We start from the raw sequence: 26598 nt of genomic DNA, 5'->3' as shown, positions 1-26598 counted from the left end.
ATTTTAATTGGTTCCAGCCCTCAAAAAACTCACAAAGTTAGTCTAAATTATGCAGAAAGACATGTTTTTAATGAAGAAATGTACATGTACATATAAATGAATAATGAAGTTTCTTTCACTTAACTTGTAAACTTTCTTAAACTTTTAAATTTACATATGTTCAACTTCTCTGCCACCCAATCCTGTAGGACAGAGGTCCCCAACCCTTTTTGCACCAGGGACCGGCTTTAAGCGATCAAGAGAGGAATGGGTGAATGAATGGACGGAGGGTGGGAAGGAAGGAAGGAAAGAGGGAAGGGACAGGAACAGAGGAAGGAAGCAAGGAAACTTATGAAAGGGGAGAGTAAGAGAGGAATGAGTGAAGGGAGGGAGGGAGGGAAGAAGGTGGGAAGGAGAAAGAAAAGAAGAAATAGAGGAAGGGAAGGTAAAAGAGAGAAAGAAAAAGAGCAAGAAAGAAAGAAAGAAAGAAAGAAAGAAAGAAAGAAAGAAAGAAAGAAAGAAAGGGGGAAGGGACAGGAACAGAGGAAGGAAGCAAGGAAACTTATGAAAGGGGAGAGTAAGAGAGGAATGAGTGAAGGGAGGGAGGGAGGGAAGAAGGTGGGAAGGAGAAAGAAAAGAAGAAATAGAGGAAGGGAAGGTAAAAGAGAGAAAGAAAAAGAGCAAGAAAGAAAGCTGCAAGCACCCCCCCGAGCCCCCCAGGCCAGCTGCAACCTTTTAAAACACGCGCGCCGCTTCGCAGCTGTCTCCTGAAGCCGAACGCGGAAGTTAGCGTTTGGCTTCAGGAGACAGCTCCTTGGCGCTTGTATCTCGAATTTGGGCTTGTAAGTAGAACAAAAATATCTCTCCCCTCCCAGCTCTTATCTCGAGTTGCTCTTAAGTAGAGCAGCTCTTATGTCGGGGTTCCACTGTATATCCAAATCTTCCTTTACTTCTTTTTCTTTGTCATACTCCTGGGAACCACATTAATGGAAATGGAAATAACTCTGCTCTCAAAAATCAATTGTTTCTAGTGCCCCTTTTCCTTTTTACAGAGGTATCGCTAAAGACTGCATCCATTTGCTCTGAAAGGAGCGGAGAGGGGGCTCTGTTTAATAGACACCTCAAACTTTCATCCTCTTAAATGAAGTCCATTTATCTCTGAGCACATTTTTCATCGATCCTGCTGGACGAGAAGGTATGTAAGTAGGAGGAGGATGCTGAACCATTACAAAAAAGGTATCTGACTCCTGGGAAAGCAGAAAGCCTGGGGGTGGGGGAACCTGAAAACAGCTCCACCTTGGTTGGGTTAAATGGAAATAGAAAGGGGCTTTGACAAGCTTTCAAGAGCGTTGCAATAATCTAAACCTTATTAAAGTGTATTAAAGACTCTTAATACTACCTGTTTCTTGACTTTTGAAGGTGGTCATTTGTTTTTAAGTCATTCTTGCTTAACCATCTTATCTAGGCTGTTTGACGATTTACTTTCACTTGGGAAAACCAATTTTCTCCAATTTCTTAAAGTCAGATAGTGGACATTATCTGTAAATTCAGAATGACTGAGTCTTCTGTTTCATCTGTTGCTGAGATTTCTTTTCTTCATTAATTTGCTAAAGTTAGCTAGGGTAGTTTTTTCTTGTCCCACCTCTTTTCTGACTTTTTTTTTCTTTCACTCAAACAATTCTCTTCACTGCTACCATGTTTCCCCGAAAATGAGACGTCTGAAAATAAACCCTCCCAAAAAAATAAGCCCTCCCCCCCTAAATACCATTTCCTCTGGTTAATGTTAGGGAGACGATAGCTGGAAATCAGGTAAGACGGCAAGTGGAGCTCTTGTCTTACTCCATGTGCCCCAAAATAATAAGACCTCCCCGAAAATAAGGCCAATCGCTTATTTTGGGATTCAAAAAATATAAGAAAGGGTCTTATTTACAGGGAAACACGGTAGTAGTTTCCCTATCTCTTCTTGGGGGGGCAGGGGAATAAAGCATACATCTTAATAGTCATTTGTACATATCAATATTTTTCCTGGGTTTCTTTTTCTAAAAATCTTGACTGTTTTTCCTTCTTGAAAAAATTGAGTGATGAAAACTAGTTTGTGTATCAGAATATACAGTAGGTACACAATGATTCCCCTTGCATAAAATTAATTCATGTGCAGAACGAGCCACACTGTTGTATTTTTAATACATACAAACATTCAATTTTCTGATAACAGAGGATTGATGTCTTAGAGTCATAAGAACAAAGAACTATAATAACTGAAATACCAGACTTGATCAAAATGGGGGGGAGGGGGTGTCATTGCATGAATAATTAAAAAATAAAAGTTGAAGCTAATGTTTTGTTATGAATTGCTTTGATTTGAAATTTATCTAGTGTTGGATAAAATGGATTTTTATCTTGGGATCCTTTTATGCGTCCATAAAATTCCTCAATAGGCTCTTCCATAATGTCCACAGTTCATAAGAAGCTGGGGCAGAAAATTTATGTGAATGAGGAAAATGGTACCAGGCTGCCAAAAAAAATTATTAATAGACCATAACATTGAATTATAAGAAAGACAGACTTACGGTCACATGGGTTTTGTTATGGTCCAGATATTTTTCCATATTGTGGAAAGGAAATCATTAAGATACTTCAGGTACTTAGACCTTAATCTTGAATCAGGTGAATACTAATTTTATGTTATTCATTATAACCTGATTTTAAGAATTGAGACTGAAGTTCTACTATAAAAGTCTTATAAAAAAAATCAGACCTATTCACTTTCCAATCTACAAAAGTGAAATGTGACCCACAGTATGCATTGGGATAGATGCTTGACAATCACATCTGGTTTTATAGATTCAAAGTGTATCAAGCTCTGTAGATCATTAGCTTGGTAGGTTATACAGTAGCCAGGGAAATCCATAGTTAAAGGAAAAGATAGGATATGTTTTTAGATTATAGCTTTCAAGTATCAACAATATTTGATCATTATCCGTTATTCTGCAATTTAGCCAATACATCCTTTTGTTTAATATAATTTTAAAGCAACTTGAATCTTAGCATATTGGCTAAGGAAACACTTCTCTGTTACTCATCCTGGGCAATGACAATAAGCATAACATAATCCTATAAACAACACCACTTTCAATTGAAATGAAAACAATTTGGAAAGCAAATGTCAACAATAATCTCACATTTGTTTTCTAACATTATTGCATATGCACATGAACACACAAAATCTTTCTATCTTAAATAATCCTTTAAAATTAAGCAAGATTGCTAATTTAGAATCTTGTTTTCGACAAAGCATTCCCACACTGTCACACAAGAATTAAGAAACACAATTTTATACCAACACCAGACCTAATGCCCCAAATCTCACTCGTGTGGAGGCGAGAGGAAGCATAATTTGTATTTACACCACCAGTGTTAGGCAACTTTTCCCACTGGCAGTCAAAGATTTTGCTCAGTTTGTTTCTCTGATTGAACTGATTTTTTTTCACAAACAAATCACTCCCTTGCCTTAACTGATCCTAGGCTCTTGAACAAATATGGACTTGCAAGAATTTGGAAACAAGCAAAGGCTTTTTGGATCTCAGTTGGCACACTTCCTGATGACACTCTGTGGTGTTCCATCTCTAAGGAGGTAGACACATTTAGAATGCTGCAATCAATACATAAATGAGGTAAGATATGTATTGTGGCAAAAATCTGCATGGATGAGCACCAATAGGCACATTAAATGTTTTTCTCGATTGGCTCACATGTGTAGGAGCACAGAAGGGGAGAACAGGCTGCATAATAGGCTGCAAAATGAAAGGTGCGAAGACTATGGCATATCATCTACATTTATTACAAGACTTATTTCCATAAACCACCAACACCTTTCAGGAACTGAGAGATGCGCCCATCATACAACGAAGTAGTCAACGAAGCAGTGGAAGTGATGTGCCGGTGTCTGGAGGCTGTTGGGGCCTGGATGGGTGTCAACAGACTCAAACTCAACCCGGATAAGACGGAGTGGCTGTGGGTTTTGCCTCCCAAGGACAATCCCATCTCTCCGTCCATTACTCTGGGGGGGGGGGAATCATTGACCCCCTTGGAGAGGGTCCGCAACTTGGGCGTCCTCCTCAATCCACAGCTCACATTAGAGAACCATCTTTCAGCTGTGGCGAGGGGGGCGTTTGCCCAGGTTCGCCTGGTGCACCAGTTGCGGCCCTATCTGGACCGGGACTCATTGCTCACACTCACTCATGCCCTCATCACCTCGAGGTTCGACTACTGTAATGCTCTCTACATGGGGCTACCTTTGAAGAGTGTTCGGAAACTTCAGATCGTGCAGAATGCAGCTGCGAGAGCGGTCATGGGCTTACCTAAGTATGCCCATGTTTCACCATCACTCCGCAGTCTGCATTGGCTGCCGATCAATTTCCGGTCACAATTCAAAGTGTTGGTTATGACCTTTAAAGCCCTTCATGGCACTGGACCAGAATATCTCCGAGACCGCCTTCTGCCGCACGAATCCCAGCGACCGATTAGGTCCCACAGAGTGGGCCTTCTCTGGGTCCCGTCAACTAAACAATGTCTGTTGGCGGGCCCCAGGGGAAGAGCCTTCTCTGTGGTGGCCCCGACTCTCTGGAAACAACTCCCCCCAGAGATTAGAACTGCCCCTACTCTCCCTGCCTTCCGTAAACTCCTTAAAACCCACCTTTGTCGTCAGGCATGGGGGAATTGAAACACCTCCCCCGGGCATGTACAATTTATGTATGGTATGTTTGTGTGTGTGTTTGTTAGCAAAATGGGGTTCTTTTTAAAAATATTTTAAATTATATTTGGATTTGTTATGAATTGTTGTGTCGTGCTGTGAGCCGCCCCGAGTCTCCGGAGAGGGGTGGCATACAAATCTAAATAATAAATAATAAATAAATAAATAAATACACCTCTACAAGAAAAAAGGGAATCCACAAGCCTGCGATAATCTTAGAGGAATATCACTGCTTTCCACCTCAGGCAAAATCCTTGCACGATTTTGTCTGAGATGAACCGCCTGACTGACCATCTGGAACAGGATCTATTACCTGAAGCACAGTGCAGTATCCACAAAAAGCATGACATTGTGGACATGATCTTTGCAGCCTGATAGCTCAAAGAGAAGGGTCAAGAGCAGAATTGTGAATCCTCCGTGGATCTCACTAAGGCTTTTGACACTGTCAGATGCCCAATTTGGGTGCCCTGAAAAATTCATCCTGATGGTACATCAATTTCTTGACAATATGATGGCCTGTGTGTTGGACAATGGAGAAGCTTCAGAGGCCTTTTCCGTCAAAAACGGTGTCAAGCAAGGGTGTGTGTTGGCACCGACCTTGTTCAGCATGTCTTCAGTCATGCTGTGAGATGCCTTCCAGAACAGTTCCTTGGGAGTTGGCCTGAGATACAGGACCGATGGGAAACTGTTCAACCTGTGAAGACTCCAGACTGTCATCAAGATAAAGGAGACTATGCTATGTGATCTCTTCTGTGCTGATGACTGTGCCCTGAATGCTGGATCAGAGCAGAAAATGCAAGCCAGTGTGGATAAACATCATCATTACAAGACAACAACTTTGGTCTCCTTATCAACATAAAGAATCAGGCAGCTCCGAAAACCAAATATTCAGAACCCACCATCACAGTAAAGGGACAAAAGCTATAAGCAGTGAACCATTCCTTGGTAGCACCCTCTCACCCTCCCAATTGCAAGTGACAACTGACATTGAAGTCAATTGTAGAATCGCTAAAGCAAGCTCTGCATTTGGCAGACTAATGAATAACATGTGGAACTGATGTGGAATAAGCCTTGCTACAAAGCTCAAAGTCTACCGAGCAGTAGTGCTAACTACCCTGTTGTATGCCAGTGAGACTTGGACTGTATAGAGGAGACATGCTAGGCAATTGAACCACTTTCATATGACCTGCCTCCATAGAATTCTGAGGATTCGGTGGCAGGATAAGGTGCCTGACACTGAGGTCCTTGCCAGAGCAGGCCTGCCATCAATTCCAAACCCTGCTGATTAAAGTCCAGATAACTGGGCAGGCCATGTTCCTTGGATGCCAGACCACTGCATCCCTAAACAGGTGAGCTGTCTGAAGGAAAGCGACTGCATGGGGGACAAAGGAAGCGATACAAAAACATGTTGAAAGCCTCCTTCAAGTCCCTCGATATAGACACCACCTCCTGGGAAACCCTAGCACAAGATCGACCAACATGATGCATGCTGATCCACCAAAGCTGCCAGACATCTGAGACCAGAAGAACATTCATAGCAGAAGAGAAGTGAGCACTCCGCAAAGCTAGAGCTGCAAATGCTGCAACAATGATGCCCACACATGTCTGCCTAACATTTATTTATTTATTTGTTTGTTTATTTGTTTATTTACTTATTTATTTATTTATTTATTAGATTTGTATGCCGCCCCTCTACGTAGACTCGGGGCGGCTCACAACAATAACAAGAACAATGTAAAAAACAAATCTAATAATTTAAAAAACACTAAAAACCCCATTATTAAAAGCAAACACACACACAAACATTCCATGTATAAACTGTATAGGCCCGGGGGAGATGTGTCAGTTCCCCCATGCCTGACGACAGAGATGGGTCTTAAGAACTTTACGAAAGGCAAGGAGGGTGGGGGGAGTTGGTTCCAAAGGGTCAGGGTCACCACAGAGAAGGCTCTTCCCCTGGGTCCCGCCAAACGACATTGTTTAGTTGACGGGACCCGAAGAAGGCCAACTCTGTGGGACCTAACTGGTCACTGGGATTCGTGCGGCAGAAGGCGGTCCCGGAGATATTCTGGTCCGGTGCCATGAAGAGCTTTATAGGTCATAACCAACACTTTGAATTGTGACCGGAAACTGATCGGCAACCAATGCAGACTGCGGAGTGTTGGTGTGACATGGGCATATTTAGGAAAGCCCATGGTAGCTCTCGCAGGTGCATTCTGCACGATCTGAAGTTTCCAAACACTTTTCAAAGATAGCCCCATGTAGAGAGCATTACAGTAGTCGAGCCTCGAGGTGATGAGGGCATGAGTGACTGTGAGCAGTGACTCCCTGTCCAAATAGGGCCGCAACTGGTGCACCAGGCGAACCTGTTTGGCAGAACATTTTGTGCCCGTATAGGCCTTACCAGCCATATTGCATACAGCTCACAACCCATTAGATGTCAAGGTCCTCTTCGAACATGATGGAGAAACATCATCATTACAAGACTTATTTCCATAAACTACCAACACCTTTCTGTCACTGCAACTATCAAATTTAGATTTTAACTATTTCTGTCACTAACCCAGATGACATCAATCTAAAATGATCTGTAATGTTCCCAGCTATGCAAAATCTGAGGATAACCATAAAACCATTATTAAATCTATGCCCTTATTTTCATCCAGTAAGAATGTTCTTGCATCACTCAATGGGATACACCAATGAAGTATATCCAAATCAAAGATTTAATAAATAAGAGCCTTATAATTATAGTTATGTTCTATAGATAAAACAGCTGTTACTCTTACCAAAGAGCCAACATGATGTAGGATTTAAATCAAGGGTGGGAAAGTATGGCCCCTCTCATCTCCCAGAATTCCTGAACCAGTCAGGAATTTGTCTTAAAAGTGTTGGGCAGAGAATGGAAAGATTCAGAATTACCAGATCTCATTTGATGACTCTGAGTCTTAGCATAAACCACCACAAATGGTCATTGTCCTGGGTATAAATTGGAGGAAGGTGACAGACTCAAGCTTTTAAAGAAAAAAAACCCCAGGATATGAATCTAATAAATTCCATTAAGAAACATTGGAATTAATTAAATCACTCTGTCAAGGAAATTTGCTATATGTGTGTAGAAGTGAATGTTTCTCAAGAGTCTTTATTTTGGATCTCTCTGTATTTTTTAAAGTATACAAACTAAATTGCCATTGTTTTGGCCTCAGTACATAAGCCTTAAATATATAGTCCACTAACAATCATCAATGTGATTTTCTCTACGAATAAATCTCTATATACTGATACCACACTCAAAGATGCACTATAAACTATTGCCCAGGGGACTGACCTGTTCTTTCCCAGGTAATCAGTATGTTCTCAACTTGTGCAGGGCAAATCAGGAAAAAAGATCTGTTACAGTGAGAAAGTAAATGTGTAGCAGAGCAGAAATGCTTAAGGATTACAGAAAAGCAAAGGAAGTCAAGCTATAGTATTTAACATTTGGAGGAAAGAAATGAAAGCAACTGTTTCAGGGTGAGAGGACAGGATTTGCAGTATTTTTTATTTATTTAGTGTATGGCATCTACAGAGGTCATGCAATCACTGATATGCAAATATAATTTAAATAAAAACATCAGCAAATATGTGTGCGTCCACACATTGGTGTATTTGTGTGTTGTAACTGTAATAAATGCTCGGAGTGCAAACTGGTTCAATTAGCAGTTCATTGCTCTTTTACAAGAATGCTATACGCTAGAATACCAAGTAACCGCGAGGTATCCAAGTCTGGTCGAAAGCGCGGGGCATCCCTAACTATTTATGATCTTCCCCAGTAACAGGCTCAGTTTGACATTGTTGCAATTTTCCCCCTTAAACAAATCTGAACTTTGGATACCCTTTTACACTTTACATATTTACATATTTAACAGTAACCAATACAATATGGGAGATAAAATACAGTGGTACCTCGGTACTCGAACGCTTTGGTTCTCGTACATTTCGGATACCTAACAAAATTTTCGGCAAAAATTTGCTTTGGTATCTCAACAAAAATTTGGATACCAAACAGCCACAGAAAATTTTGTTTATTATCCGAAATGCTACAAGATCTGAGGGGACGGGGTGAGACGGAATGGGAGTCGGAATCCGACACGCCCATCCTGGCCGCCCACTAAACAGCCTCCCAGTCTCTAGTCTAAGTGCTCCAAGCTGTAGGAAGGGTGGGGGTGGCTGCAATACTGGCAGTTTCGGGGGGGGGGCTCCTTTTCTCAGTGGTTCGTCTTGTTCCCTTTGAGCAGCTACACCAACTTTCTCCTTCCTGACGGCGGCAGCGGCTTTCCTTCGAGCAGCAGCAGCGCCAGGAATGTGACATGAGAAAGGGAAGCCGCTGACGTTCCCGGCGCTGCTGCTGTTCGAAGGAAAGCCACTGCCACCGCCGGGAAGGAGAAAGTTGGTGCAGCTGCTTAAAGGGAACAAGACGAACCACTGAGGAAAGGAGGCCCCCGAAGCTGCTGGTATTGCAGCTGCCCCCACCCTTCCTACAGCTTGGAGCGGAAGGGTGTAGGAAGGGTGAGGCGGGGCGGCTGCAATACCGGCAGTTTCGGGGGCCTCCTTTCCTCAGTGGTTTGTCTTCTTCCCTTAAAGGGAACAAGACGAACCACTGAGGAAAGGAGCCCCCCCCCCCGAAACTGCCGGTATTGCAGCTGCCCCCACCCTTCCTACAGCTTGGAGTGCTTAGACCTCAGATCTTTATCCCATAGGAAATAAAGGAAATAGGGGCTGGAAACCAATTAAACCCATTTCCATTATTTCCTATGGGATAAATTAATTTGGTACTCGACCAAATCAGTTCTCGACCACACTTCTGGAACGAATTGTGGGCGAGAACCGAGGTACCACTGTATTAAGATAAAACCATAATAAAATCACCATATGACACCTTAGAGTTGCAATGGGATAGATGTTATAATTCAATATCTAGAACTGTTCCTGGTGTGGCTGTGATGAGGTCATACCAGGTACCTTGAAATTTCCTGAGGAGATATTTGTGTTACAGTTTGTTCCTATAACATTTGCATTGCAGGCTCTCAGTCATTGGTAAATAACTTTGCCTTAGTTCTGGCATGGCCTGTCCTGATTTTATTCAGTTGGCTCTATATTTTTCAAGGCAACTGCATTCCTGGAAATGGTTTTGTTGGATCTGCATGATCTGTTTGACTATGGTTATTAAAATTCATCCATTTAAATCACCATTCTACATCAACATTGTAAGACTATTCCAAATTGCTTTCTTAGACCCAAGCTTGATGCAAGGCAGTGTCAATCAATATTTTATATTGGTAGATCTGCAGGAATCAATGGTCTGTTTATCTTATTCCACTCTCAAACTCTGTGTTGCTGCCACCTAAGATCAGGAGGGGCAATGTTAGAAAGAACATGGAGTCACAAGAGCAGTGTGGATTTAAGGATTCCAGATATTCTTATTGTGTCATTAAGGTAAGCACCAATCTTGTTGGCATGACTTCTTCACCATAAACAGGTATTCACTACAGAGTAAACTAATGATTCTGCCACTATATGCAATGTTTTCTCATCAAGGTGTTCCTGGTTTTCAATTTTTGTCCAATTACTTCCAGGTGTTTCCCAAATGTAAGGAATCAGTCACGAATTCTTCCAAGGTATTTTGGGTGACAGTTGTGTTATATCCTCTTTCTACAAAAAGGTGTGTTTAACTCTTTCTTGTATAATTGCTTAGATGGAAGGCCTATATTATTTGGGTTAGGAGGATAGCCTCCACTTCTAATAATATTGGCTTAGTGTCCTCAGATCTTTAGTAAAATTGTATTCTGCTTCCTCAAAATCCTTGGTTTGGATAGCTATTGCATATCATTGGGATAGCAAAAGTTTTCAGAGTTGGTTTCTGGTAAATAATTATATATAGTGGAGCTAGATCCAAGGCAAGCCATTCTTAATAGAAAAGGATTTACTAATGGAGACTCCAACAGTAACCTTGAAGTACAGTATCTTTTTTTCCCCAATTGCAGTTGATCAAGCAGGAGAGTGCTGTTAGATAAGGGCCTCACATTTCTTCTGCACTTCCACAATCAGCTTCACTTCAACTCAACTAACCCATTGGTTTTCTAGAATTGCTTTCAACATGAGCTGCAGTGTACACTGTCCCTGGGAAGCCTGCAACCTTCAGTTTCCTCCAGTTATACCATCATCCTAAATAATGTATGCCCAAGGAGTCACTGCCAGCTCTCCTGGAATGATTGAAATCAAAATGCCCTGTAGTTGTAAGAAACACAGAACATTTTGGATTGTTAGAATGCAAGACATACAGAAAAATAGGGTCTGACTATGGAAAACCAACTTTTAAACCCAGTCACTCAGCTTTGTTCAGACATTCTCTCTCAACCTGATGTACTTCAGAAGAACATCACTTTTTATAAAGTTGAGAAGATGTAGAACAGTGATGGCGAACCTATGACACGGATGCCACAGGTGGCACATGGAGCCATTTCTGCTGGCACATGAGCCACTGTCCCAGCTCAGTTCCGATGTGCATGTGTGTGCTGGCCAGCTAGCCAGCTGATTTTTGGCTCGCACAGAGGCTCTGGGAGGGCCAGAGCTTCCAAAGAGCCTCCAGGGGGATGGGGGAGGGTGTTTCTACTCTCCCCGGCTCCAGGGAAGCCTTTGGAGCCTGGGGAGTATTAAACATGAGCCTACTGGGCCCACCAGAAGTTGGGAAACAGGCCATTTTCAGCCTCCAGAGGGCCTCTAGGGACAGGGGAAACTTGTTTTCACCCGCCCCAGGCATTGAATTATGGCTGTGGGCACTCACACATGCACGATAGCGTGCGTGCACACTCTTTCGGTACCCAAGGAAAAAAGGGATTGCCATCACTGATGTAGAAAAATGGGAATGCTGCATTGAGTTTATTGAACAAAAGGCAAAAAAGTTATATATTTTACCAGTTATGGAAAGCATTCCCTTTTTACTCTCCAAGGAAAAACTAATTGGGTGGGGCCCTAAATTGGGGCACTGTTAGAAAGCCGCAAAAGATAACTGGATTAATGGTTGATGTGAAAGAACTAAGCAAAGTAGTAAGAAGTACTTTGTGATGGGAAGATAGCATGATTTTGACAGGAGAGAGAAAAAGGTATATAGAGGATAACAAAACAACACCTCAACAACACCTGCTATTAATAATGCAATAGAGACTGATCCTGCCTAAATCATCATGACTTTAAAAAGCTTTAAGATAAATATCAGTTGCTGGACTTCTCTATGGGAAGTCTGTGCACATTAGGCTTTGCAACAAATCTGGGATACGGATTTCCAAATAACTCTAAGTTAGGCATCATACACTACTCTTCCAGCCACATATTTATCATTCATTCCAATTTTAAACTTTCATTAGCCTTCACTTCAGCCAGGTTGAATACTATATCTCTGTGATGGTGAACCTATGTTACACGTGCCAGTTGGCACAGAGGCCTCTGCGAGCATGCGAACCGTCATCCAGCTCAGCTCCACTGTGCATGTGTGGGCGCCTCTCACCAGCCAGCTGATTTTTGAGAGGCGCAGGAGGAGCGCATGCAGAAGATGCACGTCCCCCTGTGGTCCATTTTTTGGTCTGAGGAGGCTGTAGGGAGGCCTGCTAGGCTCAAAATGGGATGCAGTGGGAGGCAGACACATGGGGGGGGTCGTGAACATTCCCGGGGGGGGGTCATGCACGCGTGCACAGGGAAAAGCCTGCATAGCATTATGGGTGCTGTTGTGTGCACGCCTTTAGTACATGACAACAAAAAGCTTAGCCATCACTGCTATATTCTTAGCAGTCCTTGGATGTTTTAAAGATACTCCTATCTTTGATTATTTCAATGTAGTGATGGTGAACCTATGGCACATGTGTCAGAAATGGCATGCAGAGCCATCTCTCTGGGCACGCCATCTCTTGCCTATTGGTCTTCCAGGTTCTAGCACCCACATGCGCACCAACCAACTGGTCTTCACACATATGTGTGACCATATGTGCACGCTGGAAACTGGAAGCTCAACTTCCTGGGGCACGCATGCACACCGGACAACTGCTCTTCTGGTTACTAGCGCTCCCGTGCATGCACGCCAAGCAGCTGCTCTTCCAGTTTCTAGTGGACCCCTGCGCTCACGCTCCCATTTCAGCACTCAGTGTTGACAAGGTTCACCTACACTGCTCTAAGCCACATGCCCTTATACTGTTCCCTATATAAGAATTCTAGTCAGAATTCTAGTTATGTATCCTATCTTGAAGAAATTTCCAAGTAGGTAGGGAGTTCTATTTAATGCTACTACTTTCAGGCAATGACTCAAAAAGAATCTCTCAAGTTGCACAATTTTGTGCTACTGTTTGTATTGTAAACCATACTGTTACTTTTTATGCTATTTTAATTGGATTTAGTTTAGTATATGACGTTCTTCATTTTTGTTAGAATCCATATACTTTTATTCAATAACTTTTTTGTATCTGGCCTCAGGACTATAATAAATCTGAAATTTGATTGACAGCTCCTATCCAAATGCCGATAGCTGAGGCAGATAAAAGTCATGACTTTTCCTTCAGAAATGGTTTTAATTGCAGTGTTTCCGATATAAATATAACTATTCATTAAATTTATATGCTGCCTTTCTCATTATACAAAGTGAACCTGCTCTGATTGGCAACATCTGGAACATTTATGCAATGGTGAGTGGCAGAATTAAAAATAATGGGAAATGCAAAAACACACCTGTTTTAGGCAAGGCAACAATTAACTTCCCAGGCCAAACTGGAAGCACTTGCTTCCTTCCTTTCCAAGGGTTCAGCTGCAGGCATCAGTGATATGTCAGCTCCTGGGTATTTGCTCCCAATTCTGCCCAGAGGGATGGTAGCGAGTTTTTCTGCACTGCTGCTGGGGGAAGCAAGAATCAAGATTGAAAGTGGATCAGGGGTTGAATAAAAGGAGTGCCCCGAGGGGCTGTGCAGTAATCCTTCCCTTTTGAGAAGTAATTTGAATTTGGCTGCTTTCCAGCTTGATTTTAGTTGAAGGACCTTGTTTTGGAAAATAAGAGGGTTTTATTGTTTTTCTTAATACATCGATTTAAATTTGGTCCCCAACAGTGTGTTCCATATGTGTGTGCACGTGCATGTGTGTGTATGTTTGTATATGTGTGTGTGTGTGTGTATGTATATGTTGGAACTCCAGCCTGAAGATGGTGAATGTGATTTCACCGAAACGTCGCATAGACATGCAAAACATTACACAGGGCAAAACCCGAACTCAGAACAATCTACATACATATACCCGTGAAAATTTACGAAAACATATATATATATATATATATATATATATATATATATATATATATATACACACACTGTATATGTGTGTGTGTGTGTGTATACAGTATGTGTGTATATATATGTGCGTATATGTGTATGTATGTGTGTGTATCACATGTTTTTTGCTGAATTTTTAGAATTAAGGGAGACTAGGATAGCACTATTTCGGCCTTGTTCTGGCCTCATCAGCTAGCCATACCCTTACTGGGATTTGATCCTGTAGCTTCTGCCTTGTAAGGCAGAGAATTAACCTCTAGGCCAGTGTTTCCCAACCTTTTTTGAGCCGCGGCACAGTATTCACATTTACAAAATCCTGGGGAACATTGGGGGGGGGGGGGTGTTTTAAAAAAAGTTTGGACAAAAAAATATCTCTCTTCCTCCCTTTCGCTCTATTTCTCTCTCTCCCCCTCTTTCTCTCTCTCCCTTCCTTCCTCTTTCTTTCCCCCTCTCTCTCCATCTCTCTTTGTTTCTCCCTTCCTTCCTCTCTTTTTCTCCCTCCTTCTCTCTCCCTCCTTCCCTCCCTCTATGTCTTTCCCTCACCCTCCTTCCCCCCTCTTTCTCTCTCTCTCTTGCTTTCTCTCTCTCTCTTGCTGTCTTTTTCTCTCCCTCTCTCTCTCCCTCTCTCTTTCTCTCTCTTGCTATCACTCTTTTGCTTTCTCTCTTTCTCTCCCCCTCTCTCCCTCTTTCTCTCTCTCCCTCTCTTGCTATCTCTTTCTCTCTCTTTCTCTCCCCCCTCTCTCCCTCTCTTTCTCTCTCTCCCTCTCTTGCTATCTCTTTCTCTCCCCCTCTCTCCCTCTCTTGCTCTCTCTTTCTCTCCCCCTCTCTTCCTCTCTCTCCCTCTCTTGCTATCTCTTTCCCTCTTTCTCTCCCCCCTCTCTCCCTCTCTTTCTCTCTCTCCCTCTCTTGCTATCTCTTTCTCTCTCTTTCTCTCCCCCCTCTCTCTTTCTCTCAGCAGCGGCATTGGGCGGAGCTCCGGAATGGAGGCACCGACCGGCGGCGGCTGGACATTTTGCTGTAGCCATGGGGCGACGGCAGGGTGATCAGCTGTGAGGCGGAGCTCCGGAAGGGAGGCACAGACGGCGGCGGCTAAACGTGTTGCTAGACGCCGTACATATCTAGCGCTGGGCATGGACGTGGGGCTGCGTCCATGCCCAGCGCTAGATATGTACGGCGTCTAGCAACACGTTTAGCCGCCGCCGTCTGTGCCTCCCTTCCGGAGCTCCGCCTCACAGCTGATCACCCTGCCGTCGCCCCATGGCTACAGCAAAATGTCCAGCCGCCGCCGGTCGGTGCCTCCATTCCGGAGCTCCGCTCACAGCTGGCCACCCCATACTGCCCGCTGCCGCCGCTATCACCCTCCCGCTGTGCGCCGCCCTCCCGCTGCTGCTGCCCTCCCACCAAGCCCCAAAGCTCACCCGCTGCCATCACCAGGGAAACTCCAGCCGGGCGGGGCGCTGCAGCTGCTGGAAAATTTGGAAGGCGCAAAGAAGGAAGCTCAGCTTCCAGTCTCACGACTTTTTGCTCTTCGCAAAAAGTTGCGAGACCAGAAGCTGAGCTTATTTCTTCGCGGCACACCTGACCATGTCTCGCGGCACACCAGTGTGCCGCGGCACACCGGTTGGGAAACACTGCTCTAGGCCACAGGATCTGATCTCTTCAGCTTTGTACCAGGGAGAGGCTATGTTTTTTCTGTCGGATCACAGAAAATATATCAATATATATATATATATTGTGTATATTGTTGATAATGTGTGTGTGTCACATGTTTTTGCTGAATTTGAAAATCAAGGGAGACTAGGATAGATCTATTTCGGCCTTATTTTGGCCTCATCAGCTAGCCATACCCACTGGGACTTGATCCTGCAACCTTTGCCTTGTAAGGCAGAGAATTATCCTCTAGGCTACAGTATCCAATCCCTTCAGCTCTGCACCAGTGCACTACTGCAAGCTACTTTTGCTGATCACCAGCTGCCAGTAGTTTGGCAGATCGAATCTCAGTAGGCTCAAGGTTGACTCAACCTTCCATCCTTCCGAGGTCAGTAAAATGAGAACCCAGATTGTTGGGCACAATATGCTGATTCTGTAAATTGCTTAGAAGTCTGTAAAGCACTGTGAAGCAGTATAAATGCTAATGCTAACATATATACTGTATATATGTATATGTATTATGTGTGTGCATATATCTATGCGTGCATATATATATATGTATGTATGTATGTATGTATGTATGTATGTATGTATATATATATATATATATATATCTCATATACACACACGAGTGTGCGTGCGGCAAATGCGTGTGTATGTGTAATATAGCCCCAATGAAATGCTTGAGTTGTGTTCAGGTAGTGATAATAGCAGTCATACAGATTTCTTGGTAATGAGATTTGCAACACAACTTTATAGGTTATGACCTATAAAGCCCTACACGGCATCGGACCAGAATACCTCCAGGACTGCCTTCTGCCACATGAATCCCAGTGACCGATTAGGTCTCACAGAGTTGGCCTTCTCCGGGTCCCGTCGACTAAACAATGTCATTTGGCGGGGCCCAGGGGAAGAGCCTTCTTTGTGGCGGCCCTGGCCCTCTGGACCCAACTCCCCCCAGAGATTAGGACCACCCCACCCTCCTTGCCTTTTGTAAACTTCTGAAAACTCATCTATGTCACTAGGCATGGGGAAATTAATATACCCCTTAGCTATTATAATTTATGTATGGTCTGTTTGAGCTGTAAGGCTATTTTATAAGGGTTTTTAAAATTGTTTTAAACTATTAGATTTGTATATTGTGTATTGTCTTGTGAGTCGCCTCGATCCTCGGAGAGGGGCAGCATACAAATCTAATAAATAATAATATTAATAATAATAATCACCCCAAAGTTGAGAACTATATAAGCCAGCTATGGGAAAAAGCAAAACATCTTCACCTCCAAGGCCACGCAACTTACAGAAAGCCATGGAATATTTCAGGAGCACTTTCCCCCTCAAAAATCTGGAGGTCTGAGAGCAGCACTTCATATGCCTTCGACATTTTATTTATTTGTTTATTTGTTGGATTTGTATGCCGCCCCTCTCCGTGGACATACATACTTTGGCCTTGTCTGGGTCGACCAGACACCCCCACCCCCACCTCATTTAAAAATCAGTCTCTTACTCCCATCAGCGGGACCCAAAGGGCGAGCAGGGAGGTTCGGCTTTCCGTCAAAACCAAAACCCGGGAGAGGAGGCAGAGGAAACGAAACGAATACACCGAGGAAGGCAGCGACTCAAAGAGGGGAAGGGGGGGGGGGCGCAAACAAGCATCAAAAGAGGCCGCGAATAAGCCCCCCCCCCCCGAGAAACCTCAAGAGCACCGCTCTCTCCCCTAACGGAGCAAAACTCCACCGGCGCCCGAAAGGGAAGAGCGCCGTTAACCGAGAAACTCACCGGCTTCGTGTTATTAAAATTCTCCGTCACTTCGTGGAGGAACGAAGGTGTGGGAGGTGGATGGGGGAGGTACCGCCCTTCCCACCGTTTGAATTTCGTCGCCCAGGAGCAGCTCGTCAGGCGATTGGCTAATTCCACGGCGGAAGCTTTACGCCGCTTCCGATTGGGCCACTGTGTGATTGGCGAGCGGCCCTTGGGCCGCTTCTGACTGGATCGTCGTTTGATTGGCAAGCGGACCGGGCCACTCCTGGATGACCGGTTGCTTTACATGTTTTATCAGGCGGCCGAAATGATCGGCCACTGAGCCTCGGGCGCGGGGAGAGAAGCTCGCGGGTCAACCAGTTCTTACCGCTTGGAGGCCGCGTTTCAGTTCAGTGTGGGCTGTGGTCGCCTCAGTCTCGCAGTTCAGTATTCCAGAGTTGGGAAGGACCTCGTAAGTCGTCTAATCCAACTCTTCGCCCAAGTAGGAGACCCTTGCAAGAGTCTCTTTAAAAGCAAGAGCTAAGGAGCAAGAGTCTCCTTAAAATTGTGTTTCTCAATTATTTTCTGTTGCGCCTCCCCCTAGGAAAAAGTAAACATTTCGCGCCCGCCGGGACGATTGTTTGCAATATTCAGCACCTTTTGGCTTTGGGTGTAATGTGTTTAAGTGATGCCTGAATTTATTTGGCTTCATGCTGTCCGCTGCCAATTTTAAAATTTATTTTGTCCAATACAAATTGAAAGTTAAAGAGAATAAAAACGTATAGTAGTAAATATCAGGGAAGGGAGAGAAGAAGAGATATGAGAATAGAATACATCAATGAAGAGTAGAGGAAGGATATGTGAATGTGAGAAAAGATATATAAAATATAGGAGAGACAATTGGACAGGGGACGGAAGGCACACTAGTGCACTTATGCTCGCCCCTTACTGACCTCTAAGGAATCTGGAGAAGTCAACCGTGGAAAGTCTAAGGGAAAAATGTTGGGGGTTGACACCACGGAGTCTGGTAATGAGTTCCACGCTTCAACAACTGAATTGCTAAAGTCATATTTTTTACAATCAGGTTTGGAGCGGTTGATATTAAGTTTGAACCTGTTGCGTGCTCTTGTGTTATTGCGGTTGAAGCTGAAGTAGTTGTTGACAGGCAGGATGTTGCAGCATATGATCTTGTGGGCAATACTTAGATCATGTTTAAGGCATCGTAATTCTAAGCTTTCTAGACCCAGGATTGTAAGTCTAGTTTCGTAGGGTATTCTGTTTTGAGTAGTGGAGTGAAGGGCTCTTCTGGTGAAGTATCGTTGGACCTTTTCTAGGGTGTTGATGTCCGAAATTCGGTGTGGGTTCCAGACAGGTGAGCTGTATTCGAGGATGGGTCTGGCAAAAGTTTTGTAAGCTCTGGTGAGTAGTGTGAGATTGCCGGAGCAGAAGCTACGTAGGATCAGGTTGACAATTTTAGAAGCCTTTTTGGCGATATTGTTGGGCTTTGGCACTTAGGTCATTTGATATTAGTATTCCAAGGTCTTTTACTGTGTGGGTGTTGTTTGTCAGACTTTGTTTATTTAGTTTGTATACCAGGTTCGAATTCTTTTTGCCGATGTGGAGAACAGAGCATTTGCTAGATGATATTTGAAGTTGCCAAGTGTTAGACCAATCTGAGATGAAGTCAAGGTCTTTTTGGAGAATAGTTGTGTTGTCTGTGGTATTGAAAAGTTTTACATCGTCGGCAAAAAGAACACAGCTGCTTATGATATGATCGCAGAGAATCGTTGATGTAGAGAATGAAAAGAGTAGGTCCTAGTACACTGCCTTGGGGAACACCACTTTTAACAGGGACGGGGGTGGAAATGGTGCTTCCAATTTTGACAACTTGTTGTCTGTTTGACAGGAATGCTGTAATCCAGCTGTGGAGGAATCCTGAGATGCCATAGGATTTAATTTAATGTTTATAGACACAATAAGCATACCGGTCTTTCCTCATCTCCCACTATAGTCACAGTGAAAAAAAGCGCTACATACAGGGTGTGTTCCAAAAATAATGCAATTATTATTTTTTAAAGTAAACAGATTTGTACAAGCACTTAAAATTCTTCAAAGTACTGTCCTTGGGCCTCGACACATTTTTTCCAGCAACTCTGCCATGACCAGTATGCGCCCTAGAAGGTGTCTTCTTCGTCACAGCTGATTGGATCTCTTCTATGGACAAAAAACACACCTTGCCACAATGCACTACGAGTCCGCAAGTTCCTGGACAAACACCAGGTGCCAACGCTGCCCCCCCCCCATAGTCCTGACGTCGCCCCAGCAGACTTCTTTTTGTTCCCAGCCCTGAAAGGAACCCGTTTTTCGTCCATAGAAGAGATCCAATCAGCCATGATGAAGACCTTGTGAGAGGTCCCCGAAGACACCTTCCAGGGCACGTACCAGTCATGGCAGAGTCGCTGGAAAAATGTGTAGAGGCCCAAGGACAGTACTTTGAAGAATTTTGTTTGTGCAAATCTGTTCAATAAATTACTTTTTAAAAAAAAATAATTGCATTACTTTTGGAACGCAACCTGTACGCTTCGTCATATTTCCTCATCTTATCTTTCGGGAAACTTAAGTTTGTCACATTATCTCTGTCTCTCTCCTCCTTTCTTTTCATTCCTGTTAAATATTTTTCCACAGTGTCTCTTAAGGGTTTGCTATATGCACTTCATATATCTTACTCTGCGATGTGTGCTATTTGGTGCAAAAATCCCCTACTTCCTGTGGCAAAAAAAAGAATGTTCCCCAGGGTCATGCACCACCATCACTCCACGCTTCCCCAACCCCACTATTTGAGAAACTGCCTTAAAAGCTTCCCATAACTTCTAGAGACAAACTGTTCTGTTGGTTGATTGTTCTCACTGTCAGAAAATTTCTCCTTTATTTCTAGGTTGAATCTCTCCTTGATCAGTTTCCATCCATTATACCTTGACTGGCCTTTAGGTGCTTTGGAAAATAGCTTGACCCCTCTCCTTTCTAGCAGTTTCTCAGATATTGGAACATGAAATATTAGAACATGTCTCTCCTGGTACTTCTCTTCACTAGTCTAGCCATACACGGCTCCCGTAACAGTTCTTCATATGTTTTTAGTCTCCAGTCCTCTAATCATCCTGGTTGCTCTTCTCTGTACTTTATTTCTAGAGTCTCATCATCCTTTTGTAATGTAGTGACCAAGCTGGATGCCGTATTCTAAGTGTGGGCTTACTAAGGCTTTTGATATGGCAAGGGTTTAGCAACCTTAAACACTTGAGCCATTTGGACTTTGGTTCCCTTGCGTGTGTGCACACGTCCCAGTGTGGTTTTGCTTCTGCACATGCAGTACAGGTAAAACTCGAAAATTAGAATATCATGCAAAAGTTCTCTTTCTTCGGGCCAGGTGAGTGTGCTGGCCAATCAAGCACTGTAATCCCATGGTCATTGAAGCAGGTTTTGGTGCTTTTGGCAGTGTGGATAGGTGCCAGATCCTGCTGGAAATGAAGTCAGCATCCCCATAAAGCTCGTATGCAGATGGAAGCATGAAGTGCTCCAAAATCTCCTGGTAAATGACTGTGTTGACAATGGACTTAATAAAGCACAGTGGACCAACACAGCAGGTGACACGGCTCCCCAAATCAACTCAGACTCTGGAAACTTCACATTGAACTTCAAATATCTTGCAGTCTGTGCCTCTCCATTCTTCCTCCATATTCTGGGTCCTTGGTTTCCAAATGAGATGCAAAACTTGCTCTCATCAGAAGAGTGGACCACTGAACAATAGACAAGGTCTGTTTTTCTTTAGCTCAGGTAAGATGCTTCTGACGTTGTTCATTGTTCAGGAGCGGCTTGACAAGAGGAGTATGACATTTGAAGCCCATGTCCAGTATCCATCTGTGTATGGTGGCTCCACTCCTTGTGAAAGTCCCCAACACTTTTGAATGGCTTTGTCTTGGCAATCCAGGCTGTGGTCATCCCTGCTGATTGTGCACCTTTTTCTTCCACACTTTTCCCTCATACATAACTTTTTTTATTAATGTGCTTTGTTACAGCACTTTGGGAACATCCAACTTCGTTTGGAATTAACTTTTGACACTTTCCCTCCCTATGGAGGGTGTCAATGATGGTTTTATGCACAACAGTCAGGTCAACAGTTTTTCCTATAATTGTGATTCCTGTTGAACCAGACCGAGAGACCATTTAAAGGCTTAGCTACCTTTTGAAGGTATTATGGCTTAATTAGCTGAACCTGGAATATTGCACCATTTTCACAATATGATGAGCCGGGGTGGCGCAGCAGGTAGAGTGCTGTACTGCAGGCCACTGAAGCTGACTATAGATCTGAAGGTCAGCGGTTCAAATCTCATCACTGGCTCAAGGTTGACTCAGCCTTCCATCCTTCCAAGGTGGGTAAAATGAGGACCCGGATTGTGGGGGCAATAGCCTAGCTCTGTTAAAAAGTGCTATTGCTAACATGTTGTAAGCCGCCCTGAGTTTAAGGAGAAGGGCGACATAAAAATCGAATAAATGAATGAATGAATGAATATTCCAACTTTCTGAGATTGTAGATTTGGGGTTTTCATGAGTTGTATCCATTTCCATCACAATTACGACAAATCACAGCTTGAACTATCCTGCTTTGCATGTAATGAGTCTCTCTCATAATAGTTTCACCTTTACATTACTGAAATAAATGAACTTTTGCACGATGTTCTAATTTTTTGAGTTTTACCTGTAGCAACAAGCATAGTTCCCTTTAAGCTGAGCAGTGAGCAATCGCTCACTTAAAAATCATCATCAACTCAGAGTTTTCCAAACCTGCCCAGAAGCCGAGAGGGAAAGAGTGAGAGGGAAGGAGAGAGAGAGGAAGAGAGGAAGAGAGAGAGACAGATAGAAAAAAGAGAGGAAGGAAAAGAGAAAGAAAAAGAATGGGAGTAAGGAAGAGAGAAAGAAAATCAAAATCTAGTTTGAAACTAGCTCAACTATTTAAGTGGCATTTTGATATTGATAGAGTTGCCCTATTATGAGCTCACTGTTATAGATACACAGTACAGTATTTTATTTTGAAATTCTCTGAGGCAAAACAGGGTGGGTTTTTTATTTGTTTGTTTGTTTGTTTGTTTGTTTATTTATTTATTATTTCTGTGCCGCCCAGTCCCAAAGGGACTGCCGCTCAGACACTATACTTTTCCGCCCACCCCCCAAAAAATTAGAGGGAACACTGGCAACAAGAAATGTTTGGCACAGCACAGACTGTTCACAAAGGGATAGATCCATCCTTTCTTGATCTTCAGATTCTTTGCCCCACCCTTTGGAATGCTCATCCCAAGAAAGGAGGAGTCAAACAGTGAGGGATCCGCAAGAAAGATTACATACTAGCACAGACTGTTCACCTTGTTAAGCCCTTAACAGGAAGACAGAAGCCATGGCAGAGGTGAAAGCAGTAAGCAATTAGCTTATTAAGGTCAGAGCGATGAGGCTGTTAGTTTGTGGCCTACTATTTAGTAAGCAAAATAGTGTACTGCTCAGGAAAACACACTGGAAGAGTTGGCTTACTCAAGCAGCCTTTCTTCTTGCCCTTAATTAAAAATGTGAGTCAATCACAGGACAGTGATTTGATAAGAGTTCAGCCTGATCACACTGTTTAAGCTTCATTTTAATTGGATGGAAAACCTGATACCGCTGAAGCTTTGGATTATTTCATACCCAGTAGGGCCAATAATGAGAGATGGTGGAGGTGATAGTCCAAAACATTATTAGTGTTAGTATATTAGTATTAGGACAATAGTATTTATTTCTCAATAGGTAAATGATATGGGATCCACATCAGTGTGTAAAGGTCACAGTTCTGACTATAAGTCAAGCATGAGAGATGAAAAACCACCTAAACAAATATGTGTTTTAATTTTAACAGGGTCTTTTTATGTAATAAACATAATATTTATGGATACTTACTATTATGGATATTTAAGGTGCAATCTTATGCATATTTAATGTTGGTTCATTGAACTTCCAAGACTTAGACTTAGAATAACTTTATTGTCACTTTAAATGTACTTTATTGTACTTTATTGTCACTTTAAATGTACAGACTTAGAATAACTTTATTGTCACTTTAAATGTACTTTAATGTACTTTATTGTCACTTTAAATGTACAGACTTAGAATAACTTTATTGTCACTTTAAATGTACTTTAATGTACTTTATTGTACAGTGATCAGCACTGCTAGTACTAGATACTTCCTTATAATCGCTTCTTAAAGACCTGAATAATCTAGAGGGGGGAAAAATCTCGACATCTTCCAAATACATACCAGTTCAGTAATTGTTTATCATTCCTAGTGGCTTTACTCCATGTGACCCATCAAGTAAAATTATCTTGGTGGCTAAACAGCTTCTTTGCTGTGGGGCTGCATTTGTGTGATTGTGAAATGCTAACCCTAGAGTACCCACACCATCATTCATCATCTTGTCCCATGCATTTACACAGTTAATATTTTATTTTAATTGTTTACATTGATTTTGATGGTAGTTTTCCATGCATTTGTTCTTATATCTATTCTGATCTATTTACTAATAATTGAGAGAGGGCCTTTTTCTTTTAATGTTTTCAACAGGTTCATTTGAACTGCGGGGCTGGAGAAGCCTCCTCCATATTCCTTGGACAGCAAAGATAACCAACAAGGAAGTACTGGAGTGCAGAACAGCAGACAAGTCACTAAAAGGCAAAACCACGAAACTGCATCTCACTCACTTTGGCCATATCATAATGGGGGAATTCCCTGGAGAAAGCAATTATATTTGGAAGAACTAGAGACCAAAGAACAGGGTGGCTGGACACCATCAAAGATGACACTACATGCAGAAACTCAAAGAAGTAGTGCAAGATCGGAAGATGTGGAAAGACCTGGCACATAGAATCGCCAAGCATCAAACACGATCCAATGGATAACATCATAATTAAGAGGCAGGACTTGGGAAGTGGAGCCACAATTGCATCTTGCCTATTTTTAGAGGTCTGTCCTTTCATATACCTGCATATATTTAAGAATCAAAAATAGGAAAATACTTTACTACAATGTGATCCACCTGGGACTGCTCTTGGAGAATATTTTGACATTTCAGCCGATAACAAAATATAGATCAGTTCTGAGTACCTCTCGATTGGTGCACTATGCTTCTGTTCTGCAAATTCCACTTTAGTTGCCAGTTCATTTTCAGATTAAATTCAAGGTGCTGCTAATGACCTATACAGCCCTGCATGGCATAGGATGGGGTTATATGAGAGATTATCTTTCCCCAGTTCACCTACCCATCCCATCAGTACTGACAGGAGAGGCATGTAAGGGATCTAACTCACTAGTCTATCATTTGGAAGACAGTCTTTCCTGTCAGGGCTTTCAGATTGTGGAACACCATTCCCTTCCAGTGGAGATCATATCGCCCCCTGATTCTGCTGACTTTTTGTAAGACATATTACTGGGACAATTAAAAAAAAAAAACACTAAGGGAAGTACCATGTTTCCCCAAAAGTAAGACAGTGTCTTACTTTCTTTTTACCCCCAAAAGCCCCACTACGTCTTACTTTCGGGGTATGTATTACATTGGAAAAAAATTGAAAGGGTCGCGTTCCCGAAGGCATCTCCCCAGAGTCCAGAAGGGCAGCCGCGGGACAGGAGCCTCGTGAGCCCTTTTCCAAGTTCAACCTCAGGGCTCCAAGCGGCGTGCACGCGTGGAGCCACAGACACGTGTCGGGGAAGCGTGTGTCTGGAGGGGAGGAGCCGCTCTGCGCAGTTGGGCAGCCCCACCTGCCTGCCGGAAAGGAGGCGGGCGAAGGAGGGCGCAGCTCCGGTAAGACAGAGCAGTCACCTCGGAGCTTCTGACCTGCAAACAATGGTATTTTGAACAAGATTCTAGCAGTCTTCTTAAAGAGCACTGCATCTATTTTTAGAAATTGCCCTCCATGCCTTACACAACTTGAAAAATGGATGAATGCCCCATTCGAGGTTATATCCCGACCTACCACATGTTCAGAATATTTTGTGGGGGTAGAGGGGAAATAAAGCTAGAGGAATCCAATCACACAACTTGAAACATGCCTGAGCACCCCATTCCAGATACATATCCACAATTGTCCTGACCCACTTCATGTTCAGAATATTTTTAATCCAAGATGGCACAAACAAAGGCTGCCACCCTGTATTTCTGGAAATTTAGATTAGTTAGGAATATTTATTATTATTTATTTATTTATTTATTTATTGTACTTACAACATATAAAAATGCAAAACAATTCAAAAGCCCAATTTTAAAATGATCTAAAAACCCCAAGTTAAAAACCATGCAACCATATTCATACACACCACAATCATATTGACAGGACTACCTTTCTGTCTCATTGATTGTAGCTGGGGTTCTTCTTGTTTTGTTCATTTTTGCCTCATTATATCCAGATTAGATTATTATAATGTGCTGTATATTAAGATGAAGTTTATTTGGAAACTTCAATAAATGAGAAATGAAACTGAGAAGGTGTTAACTAGAGCTTGCAGATTATAAACTTCAAATGTTATGGCATTTGCTTGGTTTTCAATCTATCTCTAGATTTAACTGTAAAGCTGCTTTTCATTCTTATCTTTAAACAGCCTACAGCAGCTTTCTCTATTCATTGCCTTAATGCTAAATCTATTCTACTGGCTCTACTCTCAAGAAATGGAGATAGGATAGGATGAATGCAGAAAATAGGCCTGTCATTACTGTGAGATATATGTTTTCTTAGTGGAGATCAACATTCTCCCATCGTAGTTTATGTTTTGGAAAAATATACATTTTTTCAATGCATGGGGGGACAATTTTAATAATGACATCCTTTTAAAGGGGGGAGAGTAAACTAGAAATAAAACCTTTCCATCTTTGTGCCTTTGTGTGACACATCCAGCCTGTGGGCACCAGTTTGACACCCCTGTTCTAGACAATTTTCTGATCACATATAGTACATTTTTTTAAAAAAAACTTATTTCAATCCTTTCAGCCATAAATAGTATAAGGGCAGACTAGATGGACCATGAGGTTTTTTGCTGCTGTCAATCTTCTATGTTTGTATAATTTTTTCCATT

General features: G+C 42.7%; 1 protein-coding gene and 1 long non-coding RNA gene across 4 annotated transcripts in view; one reads left to right on the top strand and one right to left on the bottom strand.

Moving 5' to 3' along the window:
* The window catches only part of TTK (TTK protein kinase), a 70977-nt gene extending 53365 nt beyond the window's left edge, over positions 1-17612 (bottom strand). The window contains exons 1-2 of one of the 3 annotated variants that reach the window (XM_070733098.1): positions 17503-17612; positions 13484-13645 (exon numbers count right to left, since the gene is read on the bottom strand). The gene's annotated coding sequence lies outside the window, so the exon portion shown is untranslated. The remainder of the gene's footprint in view (positions 1-13483; positions 13646-17502) is intronic. The other 2 variants (XM_070733097.1, XM_070733099.1) reach the window with 2 other exon arrangements.
* Positions 17613-17793: 181 nt separating this feature from the next.
* LOC139160779 (uncharacterized) lies at positions 17794-26057 on the top strand. Its single transcript, XR_011558009.1, has 2 exons — positions 17794-17935; positions 24100-26057. It is a non-coding gene; the product is annotated as an uncharacterized lncRNA (long non-coding RNA).
* Positions 26058-26598: the final 541 nt, after the last annotated feature.

Source organism: Erythrolamprus reginae, chromosome 1 (assembly GCF_031021105.1).
Source record: "Erythrolamprus reginae isolate rEryReg1 chromosome 1, rEryReg1.hap1, whole genome shotgun sequence".
Lineage (NCBI taxonomy): Eukaryota > Metazoa > Chordata > Lepidosauria > Squamata > Dipsadidae > Erythrolamprus > Erythrolamprus reginae.
Note: the sequence above shows the minus strand (reverse complement) of the source record. Positions and strands in the feature narration are given on the sequence as shown.